The following is a 9222-nucleotide window of genomic DNA, read 5'->3' as shown; positions in this document are numbered from 1 at the left end:
GATTCCCCCAAAGAAACTTTGGTGAAATCCAACTTCAGTCTGTCATTGAGCAGTTTTTTATACCTGCCCTGGAAGGAGATCTCCTAACAGGTTTGAGAGAGAACAGATAGAGATGTGAGGAAAGACACGGAGGAGAAAAACAACCTGCTCATTGGAGATAAAGGTGCAGAACATGGCAGGTGTTGCTTGCTGCCTGAGGTCCTGGGCTCTAACAGAAGTACAAAGGGCAGGAAAAGCTCCTTGGGCTGGGAGATAGCTCAGCAGGGAAAATGCAGGCACAGCAAGCTGATGACCTGAGTCGTTTTCCCCAGAACCCACATCAAAGCAACAAGAGAGAGGCTGAAGAAATGGCTCCGTGGTTAAGATCTCTGGCTGCTCTCCATGAGACTTGGGTTCCATTCCCAGCACCTCCATGGCAGCTCACAACCCTCTGTAACTCTTGTTGAAGGAGACCTGATGCCCTCTTCTCACCACTGTTAAGTATCAGGGACACAAGTGGTGCACATACCTACATGCAGGCAAAACACTCATGCACAGAAAATAAAAATAAATACACCTTCAAGTATATATATATATATATATATATATATATATATATATATATAGAGAGAGAGAGAGAGAGAGAGAGAGAGAGAGGGGGGGAGAGAGAGAGAGTGTTTGTGTGTGTGTGTGTGTGTGTGTGTGTGTGTGTGTGTGTGTGTGTGTTTAAAAAAGCAAGAAGAGGTAGCATGGGTCTAATTCCCTACTTGTATGAGGTGATGCTTGGCAGAGGCAGGCGAACATGAGCAAAGATAGCAGGCTTGCTACTCTGATGCGTGTGGTGATGAATGACAAGACAGAGCCTACATCAAACAAGGCAGAAAGTGAGACTTGACACCTGAGGTTGTTTTCTGGCCTCCACCCAGATGCCACGGCCTATGTGTGCACGTACACATACACACACACACACACACACACACACACATACACAGACATACACACACACACACACACACACACACTCATACACAGGAATATGTACGTACACACACACAAGAGAAAGACAGAAAGAGCACACATGTGAGCCTCTTATCTCCTGCATAATAAAGATCTGTGGGAGATAAGCTCTCTAGGACTCTTGTTCTCCACTGGCTGTGCTCCAACTTGAGTTTGGCATTTCCCACAGTGTTAACAACCATGTCTGTATTTTGGTTCTGTACTTATTAGGAGTTCTCCAAAAATAGCTTCTAGCAACTTCTGATCTGTAGTTCTGAATGTGGAGCTGCAAACGCTTGCAGCTGATTCTAATTTTCAACACTTCATCCCTCCTGAGGAGAAGCAGAGCTGGAATTCACACTGGCTCCCACAAAGCCTAGATGGCAGCACCCCTCTTGTCTGATGGAACTCACACCCCACCAGGCAATGGAGCCTGATGGATTAGCTCCAACAGAATGCAGAGCTTTGAACCTGTGCCTATTTGTTCCACTCTGATTTTCAGTAACTTTGATAGACATAATGACCAAAAGCAACTAGGTGGATATTTCTCACAAGTTCCAGTCTGTCTTTGAGGGAAATTAAGACAGGAACTCAATCAAGGAAGAAGCTTAAAGCAGAAACTACTGAGGAATGCTACTTCCTGGCTTACTTCCTGGTTCACAGGTAGCTAGCTTTCTGACAGAGCCCCAACTCACCTGCCTAGGAATGGTTCAGCCCACAGTGGGCTGAACTGTTCCTATATCAAGGAAATGCCCTCACAGACATCCCCAGAGTCCAGTCTGATGGAGGCAGTTCTTCAAATGAGACTCCCTCTTCCAAGACAGGGCAAGTTGACAGCCACAATTAGCCACCACACCATTCTTTTAGAGAAAATTCAGGAAGATAATCAGGGAAGGGGGTGGGGAAGAGGGAGACTGATATCTGATTGTAATGATTAATATTGACTGTCATCTTGACAGGATATAGAGTTTCCTACAGAAAAACTGCTGGGCGTTTCTGTGACATATATTCTAGGTTAGAATATTTGATATGGGAAGACACCCTAAATATGAGCACTACAGTTCCTTAGGCTAGGATCTTGGACTGAATAAGAGGAAAGCAGGCCGAGCCCCAACATTCATCTTTCTCTTGTTGCTAACTGCAGACACAACGTGACTGGAGAGCTTATGCTCCTGTTGGCTCATCCTTTCTAACCATAACAGAAAGTATCCCTCCCTAAACTGTGAGCCAACATAAGCCATGCCTGCCTTGAGTCACCTCTTGCTACGTAGTTACCCCAACCTTTCAATATGAATTCAAATCAGCCTAAATGCTAACGTCGAAACGAAGATGCATGAAGGACCAAACTGAATGGGGGAAAGAGCCGTATATTAAAAGGTAACATCCAAGTACACAAGGACAAGTGACATGTTGAGACAGGGCTATGCACTCACTCCTCCTTTGGTTGGAGGTTACTGGATGCATCCTAGGCAGTTTTGCAGGTGTCGTCTTTTCTGTTCATTACACCAGAACGAAGTCCTTGGCACCACTGTGCAGAGGAAGCTGCAGCTCACGGAAAGCTAGCGACTCTGTCCAAGTCACAGAGCTTACGGTGGGGACTAATATTCAGTTCTCCCTGCCTCCAGTGTGTCCATCTTTGCTGGAATGTCCATGTCACTACAAAGCACACTACCAAAGGCAAAAACTTTGCTCTAGGTTCACTCTTGGGAAATCCACCAGACAAGGCAAATGGATTCTGACAGAATAAAAGTAGGAAAGTGATTCCAGAATGGTGGAAATCACGATGGAAGAAATCTTTACAGTGGGTGGATAATAAGCAGACTCATCCCATTCTAGCCTCCCATACATCAGCTCACTCTACACAAGCTTTGAGCATGCTTCGGGGGGCAGGAAAGAAGTACTCAGAACATCCACCCAGCAAGAACCACGTAGATAACACAGGACTAATACCACCAGCTTCACAGGGTTATTATTTGAGCTGAGCAATGGATGTGGCATGTTTAGCCTGGGACCTGGCCCATGAGGAGGCCGTATCTTCTCTTCCTGCCCCGCATCTCACATCAATTAATAAATCTGGCTCCTTCGATGGGTCAGCACGCTTTGATTCTGCCCTCCTTCTGCCACAGTTCTTTTGTGAGGTTGGCCACCATCTGATCACACAACAGAGGAAGTCAGCTGTTCAGTAGAGCTGAAAGCCAGGCACGCCATGCTAACGCAGCCTAGAGAAACAGGAAGGGTTTTAAGTACTCCTGGGCAAGGGCACTGAGCCTGAGTAGCTCAGAGCAGTGTGAGCAGCATGAGGATACTGAACCAGCAGCTATGTGAGCACGCAGGGTGATACACACCACATGTGTGGACCAGTAATGTCCATGTGACAGGGAACCTGGGCACAGTCTATGATGTAGATCATGCCTATGAGTGTGGGGTCATCCCAGTTGAGATACAACTAAAGCTACTGCAGGCCAGTGCACAGGGTTTTCCACTCTCCCTGATAAATGTCTAGGGAAGTGAATAATATTCTGGCTCACCCACCTCCAAGGCATCTGTTCTTAAGATTAATTGGAAGGTTGGCCTGCCTAAGCCTCCCATATTTCTTTGGTAAGGAAAAAAATCATAAAACCATGTGACCTTCATATTTGGTTCATAGTGGAAACAAATCTCTCTCTCTCTCTTTCTCTCTCGATGCTATTTCTTGGGTGGGTGGGGAACTGTGGGGAAATAAACCAGGAGCTGTGTTTACAGAGCAGTAAATTATGCAATCACAAATGTGGTAGGGCAGCTGTGGCAAGAAGTATCGATTCCAGTGTGGACTTGGTGCCAGAATCCAGCACATGACAGCTCTGATCTTCTCCACTGATCTTCCAGGCCACACAGGATATGTTCTCTCTGTGGTAGTGACCAAGGAGACAAAACCAGAGGGAAGAGGACCTTCAGAAAATGCCTACAGAGTGAAAATGGGAGCCAAGAGAAGCTATGGAATCCATGCCAATTAGGTGGGGAAACTGAGGTCAGAGGGATATTTTTTTTTCCCACAGTCATATAGTGCTGGGGGAGGTGGTGTTGATTATGAACTTGTCCAGAGTCTCTTACTCCTCCTGTCTTCTCTTTTTTTCCATCTCTACCTTTCAAACACAAAAACAAGCAAACACAAGATGAACACAAAGTCAGCCTGGAGTGATAATCAGCCTGAAGTTGGTAGTTTGAGTGGAAATGGCCACCACAGACTCGTACGTTTGAGTGCTTGGTTCCCAGTTGGTGGAACTGTTTGGGAAGGATTAGGAAGTGTGGTTTTGTTGAAGGAGGTGTGTCACTGGAGGTGGACTTTGAAACTTTGAAAACCCATGCCAGGTTCTGCCTCTCTGCCTCTCTGCCTGTCTCTCTCTCTCTCTCTCTCTCTCTCTCTCACACACACACACACACACACACACACACACACACACACACACACACACACACACCATGTATATTTATTTGTTTAAAAACATGAAGAAGCCAGGAATAGAGAAGCACAGGTGGTGGCAGAGACAGGCAGATCATCACCATGAGTTGGAGGCCAGCCAAGGCTACTAAGTAACACTTTGTTTTAAAAACTAAATATAAATACCTAAATAATAAAAATGTGAAGAAGTTTCTGTGTCCTTAGAGACTGAGCCAAGAGCTAGGATGATCTGGTAACTCTGTATTCTGTGTCTCTCCCATCTTCCCTTCTATCTCATCCCCTAACTAAATTGAGAAATGTTCTGAACATCACTGTATTGTATTTATATGTGTATAGAGTCAGATATCATTCTGTTTTCTTAATCTTTAAACTCATCATAAACCATGCACTAGGCTTGTTTTCCCATTCACAATTATGTTAATGTCATTCTCCAGATGGTTATTAACGTTCATTCACTAGCATTTTCACCTGTCTGTACATTCTAATTTATTAGTCCTTCTTATTCCCAATAGACAGGTAGGTTACTTGTTTTTGTTTTTTTTCTCGAAAGGAGTACTGCCATGACTATTCTTACACACGTCTCCTGCTATTTAAGACTCCATCTTTGTCACATACTTACAAAGGAACTGCTGAATAGCAGTGAAAGTGAACATTTAAAATTTACAAAAGAACCACAAACTGCTTCTTGGAGTGATTGCAGAAGATTGTATTTTCATATCCAAGTAGAAGCAGCAGTGTTGATCCACATCCATTCTGTAATATGGAATTATGAAGCACCTTGAATATTTCTATGCAAATAGATAGAAAATGGAATCTGACACAGTACTGGCTTCCACTTCCGTGTGCTTAGTTCTCCTGAACTTTGTTCTCTGGGATGAAGCTGCTTCTTCTTTTGCTTTGAGTATTTTGTGTTGATTTGAGGACTTCTTACTGGTAGGATGCTGTGAGTCTATCTCCTCTTCCTCTGTCGCTTGTCTTTCTACTTCCTTTGCTGTGTCCTGAGAGGATGACTTCTTACTTTGGATGAGGTGGAATCTGTCAGTCTTTACATTTGTGCTACTGCATTTAATTTTACCGCTGCCAATTCTGAGTTCAATTTCACTATTTACATTGCCTGAGTTATTCTGATCTCAAAATCTTGGAGAATGTGGTTTTACCATCACCCTCTATATGTTGGGGAAGGGTAGGTGTGTACAGGGGAACTTGTGTGCGAAGTTGTGTGGGGTTGTATGTGCATAGGGTGTGCTTGTGTGGAGGCCAGTGGATAACCTCTGGTATCATTCCTCAGACAGTTTGTTTGTTCATTTGTTTGTTTGTTTGTTTGTTTGTTTGTTTTTGAGGCAGGGTTTATCACTTGCCTGGTACTTGTCAAGTAGATTAGGCTGGCTGGCCAGTGAACCACGGAAATCTACATGTCTCTTCCATTCCAGCACTAGGATTTTAAACATGTTCAACTAGGTCAGGCATTTTTATGTGAGTCCTAGGGCTTGAACGTGGGTCTTTGTGCTTCCAAGGCAAACACTTCATTGACTGAGCTATCTTTTGTTGATCATGACAACCCCCCCCCATATACAGATGAGGAAATCAAACATGGGAAGTTGATTTACCCATGATCACCCAGCCCATAGCAGATCTCTGGGGGTCAGACTCCAAAACTGTAGTCTGTCTGCACTGGTCTGTCTGGCTTCGTAGGTCCTCGTTGCCCCTCTCTGCTCTACCGTGGATATGTTCATTTGCAGCAAACACTTCAGGGATGCCATTGCATTACGCATGGCACTAAGGTCTAAGGACAGAAAGAAGCAGAGCAGAGCATGACCTTTGTCCTTAAAATTTTTGTATTGCAAGGACCGTGTCCAGGTAAGGTTTCATAGGAGACATGTGAGCATGGATTTTATGGATGTTTTTACAGTGGTGAGGAGACTTAGAAGGAATAAGTACGAACATTCTGGAAGAAAATAGCACTAGCATGGGTTAGAGAGCAGAAATAGTGAAGGACATACACAAGCACAGAGGAGGAAAGACGACAGAACCACGGACTCAGGCCAGATTGAAAAGGACCTTGAGTGCTGTGCCAACTGGCGAGGAGATTATCCTGCAGGCAGTTTGTCTTTGATTCTGAGGCTCTGGAAGCAGGCCTATAAAGTGGCCAAGCCTCCAACATCCCTCCCAAAGTTCCTCTCCGAAAGGTTTCTCTTCACCAGGGAGGGTCTTCCATTTAGTCATCAGAATACAAAGACTTTGCCCTCAGTGTGGCATGCTGACCTTTGCTATTACAGATACATTTTTACCTGAAAATATCTGAAAGACTCTGACCTTTCTGCCATACTACCAGTGCCGCCACCATTATCAACAACCAAATGAACAGAGTGCTGACCCCAGGTTACATTCTAATGAAACTGGGACCCATCGAGTTCACCATCACACGCATAATTATCTAATTCTTTTACTCTGCAGTCTCTGGGAATTAAAGAGGGTCTGAATCAACAGCTATGCGGTGACAAGAATGTTCTGTTTTCTCCTGTACACCCGGTCTATCAAAGGGTGTGATGAGTCTGCTCCACTCCAACCCCCTGGTTGCTCTGTTGCTCATAACTTTTGTCCCCTATGCGGGTCATTAAGAGAAGAGGATGATGCACCCCAATCTCCTGTGACCGCCAACTCAGAAAGTTGCTGTACCAGAAGCATGGATGGGAAGTTTCTCCATCCGTATCAATCTTGTTGAGAAACAAAAAAAAAAAAAAAAAAAAGCAAACAAACAAACAAACAAAAAAACGTGGAGAAGACCCTTCCCAAGGATTTTTTTTTTCTAGGTATTAAATCTTAGAGACTTGTCAAAAGCTATAATCACAAAGCTTCATTCATGGACATGAAGTGTGGTCCCAAGAGAAAACATCCAGCCGCCTTCATGCCAGTGACAGTTCTCACTCTGGTGTCAGTGGAATGCAGCATGCATTTATCATCTTGTTCTTGTTTGATTTCACTGAGCCCAGAGACCCATGCTAGGTAAAACAGTCCAAGTTGCTTGCTGAGATCAGGGCAGAGGGAACAGAGGGCTAGAAGTGGAGGGGTTAGGGCTGGAAGGAGATGGAGTATCACATAAAATTCCACATGAGCTGAACACCCAGACCAATACAAGAACATGAGGGGTGGAGTGTTATACCGGGGTTAGCATGGAGAATTATTAGCCCATCAGATAAAGAGTAGTGAAGGGACTTTTATTTTGATTTTAAAGACTAAGCTCTGCAGTTGCAGACAGAGCTGGGCTGGCAGAGAGCTGAGTGACAGGATGAATGGAGGCTTGGGACCCTATGGCCATCATCTTGGTGGCACAGACAGCCATAGGCTCCTCCAGTGCTACCCTGTCCATTGGGCCTGTCCACGACCTGGGGACAACTGTCATAGAAGAAGTCCTGCAGAGGGCCAAGGTGGCTCAACAAGAGGGATCTGAGGTCATAGTCGGACACATTTTGATGTCAGATTGTGGGCAAAGTTGTACTTGACAAGCCAGTGTAGGTGCAGGGATCCCCTACTCAGTTCTAATGTGGAGCTACCGGATGATCTGTGGCTTGGACCTAAAGGCTGTGTGCCTTACAGCCCAGTTCAGCCACAAGTGACTCCAGCATTGTGGTTTCTGGAAGCATGGAGAACATGAGCAAGGCCCCTCCCTTGGCTCAACTGAGAATAGGACTCAAGATGTGTGAGGTAGCACTAGCAGACAGCAAACTCTGTGATGGTCTTATAGATGTGTTTCACAGCTATCATGTGGGCATCACAGATGAAAGCGTAGTTAAAAAAAAAAAGGCAAGTGAGTAGAGAGGCCCAAGACAAGGTTACAGTTCTGACCCAGAACAGGGCAGAGCATGCGCAGAAAGCTGGCCACTTTGACAAGAAAATTTATGCTGGTGTCTTCCAGAAAAGGTCCTACTGAAGTGAACATTGATGGGTTTCCTTATTATGGCAGTTACATTGATGCCATGGGCAGGCTAAACCCTTACTTTCTTACTGATGAGATGGGAAAGGCCACCCCAGATAATGCATCAGGAATGAACAATGGTGCCCCTGCCATGGTTCTCATGAAAAGACTAAAGCTGAGAATTGAATGCTGAGACCTTTAGCATGAATAGTCTCCTGGCCATAAGCTGGTGTGGAGCCTTTCGCTATGGGAGTAGGACCAATTCCAGGCATAAAGCTAGCTGCTGACATTGATGGAGGAGCCATTGCCTTGGGCTATCCTCTGGTAGCATCAGGCTGTAGGATTCTAGTGACCTTGTTACATACCCTGGAGAGAGTGGGTGGGACTTGTGGGTTTGCAGCCCTGTGCACTGGGGATGGGCTGGGGATAGAAATGTGTGTTCAGAGAGGTTGATCTGCCCAACAGGCACCACCCTTGAACAGTTCTTGTTAAATCAGTGAAACACTATATAGAACATGAGGACCAAAGAGCACAGGTGGGCAGCTTGCTATACTTTAATGTGAAATACCCAAGGTTCAGACATTGCACCTGACAGTGTTATAAATAAAAGGGAAATCCAAGCCGTCATCAAGAGCTTCAGAGTGAACAGCATTTCATAACTCACCATGTGGCCTGAAAATCATTGTAGACCAGGCTTGAACTCCCAAAGATCCACCTGTCTGTGCCTCCTGAGTACTTGGATTAAAGGCATACACTATCATGCCTGGCCCCCAGAATGATCTAGTCAAAGAATGCAGTGGATCATTGCAGCTTCTGGTGAAATTTGAGGCTCTTCACTTTAACTATGGTTGAGTCATACACCCCTGCTTGCTTGTTGTCTGTGGCTTCCCAATGA

At 45.1% G+C, this 9222-nt stretch overlaps 1 pseudogene; it reads left to right on the top strand.

The window, feature by feature from the left end:
* Positions 1–7704: 7704 nt before the first annotated feature.
* LOC129689736 (acetyl-CoA acetyltransferase, cytosolic-like) lies at positions 7705–8780 on the top strand (annotated as a pseudogene).
* Positions 8781–9222: the final 442 nt, after the last annotated feature.

Source organism: Psammomys obesus, unplaced genomic scaffold, assembly GCF_907164565.1.
Source record: "Psammomys obesus unplaced genomic scaffold, mPsaObe1.curated_primary_1811, whole genome shotgun sequence".
Lineage (NCBI taxonomy): Eukaryota > Metazoa > Chordata > Mammalia > Rodentia > Muridae > Psammomys > Psammomys obesus.
The sequence above is the reverse complement of the archived record's forward strand: the minus strand, read 5'-3'. Positions and strand labels throughout refer to the sequence as shown.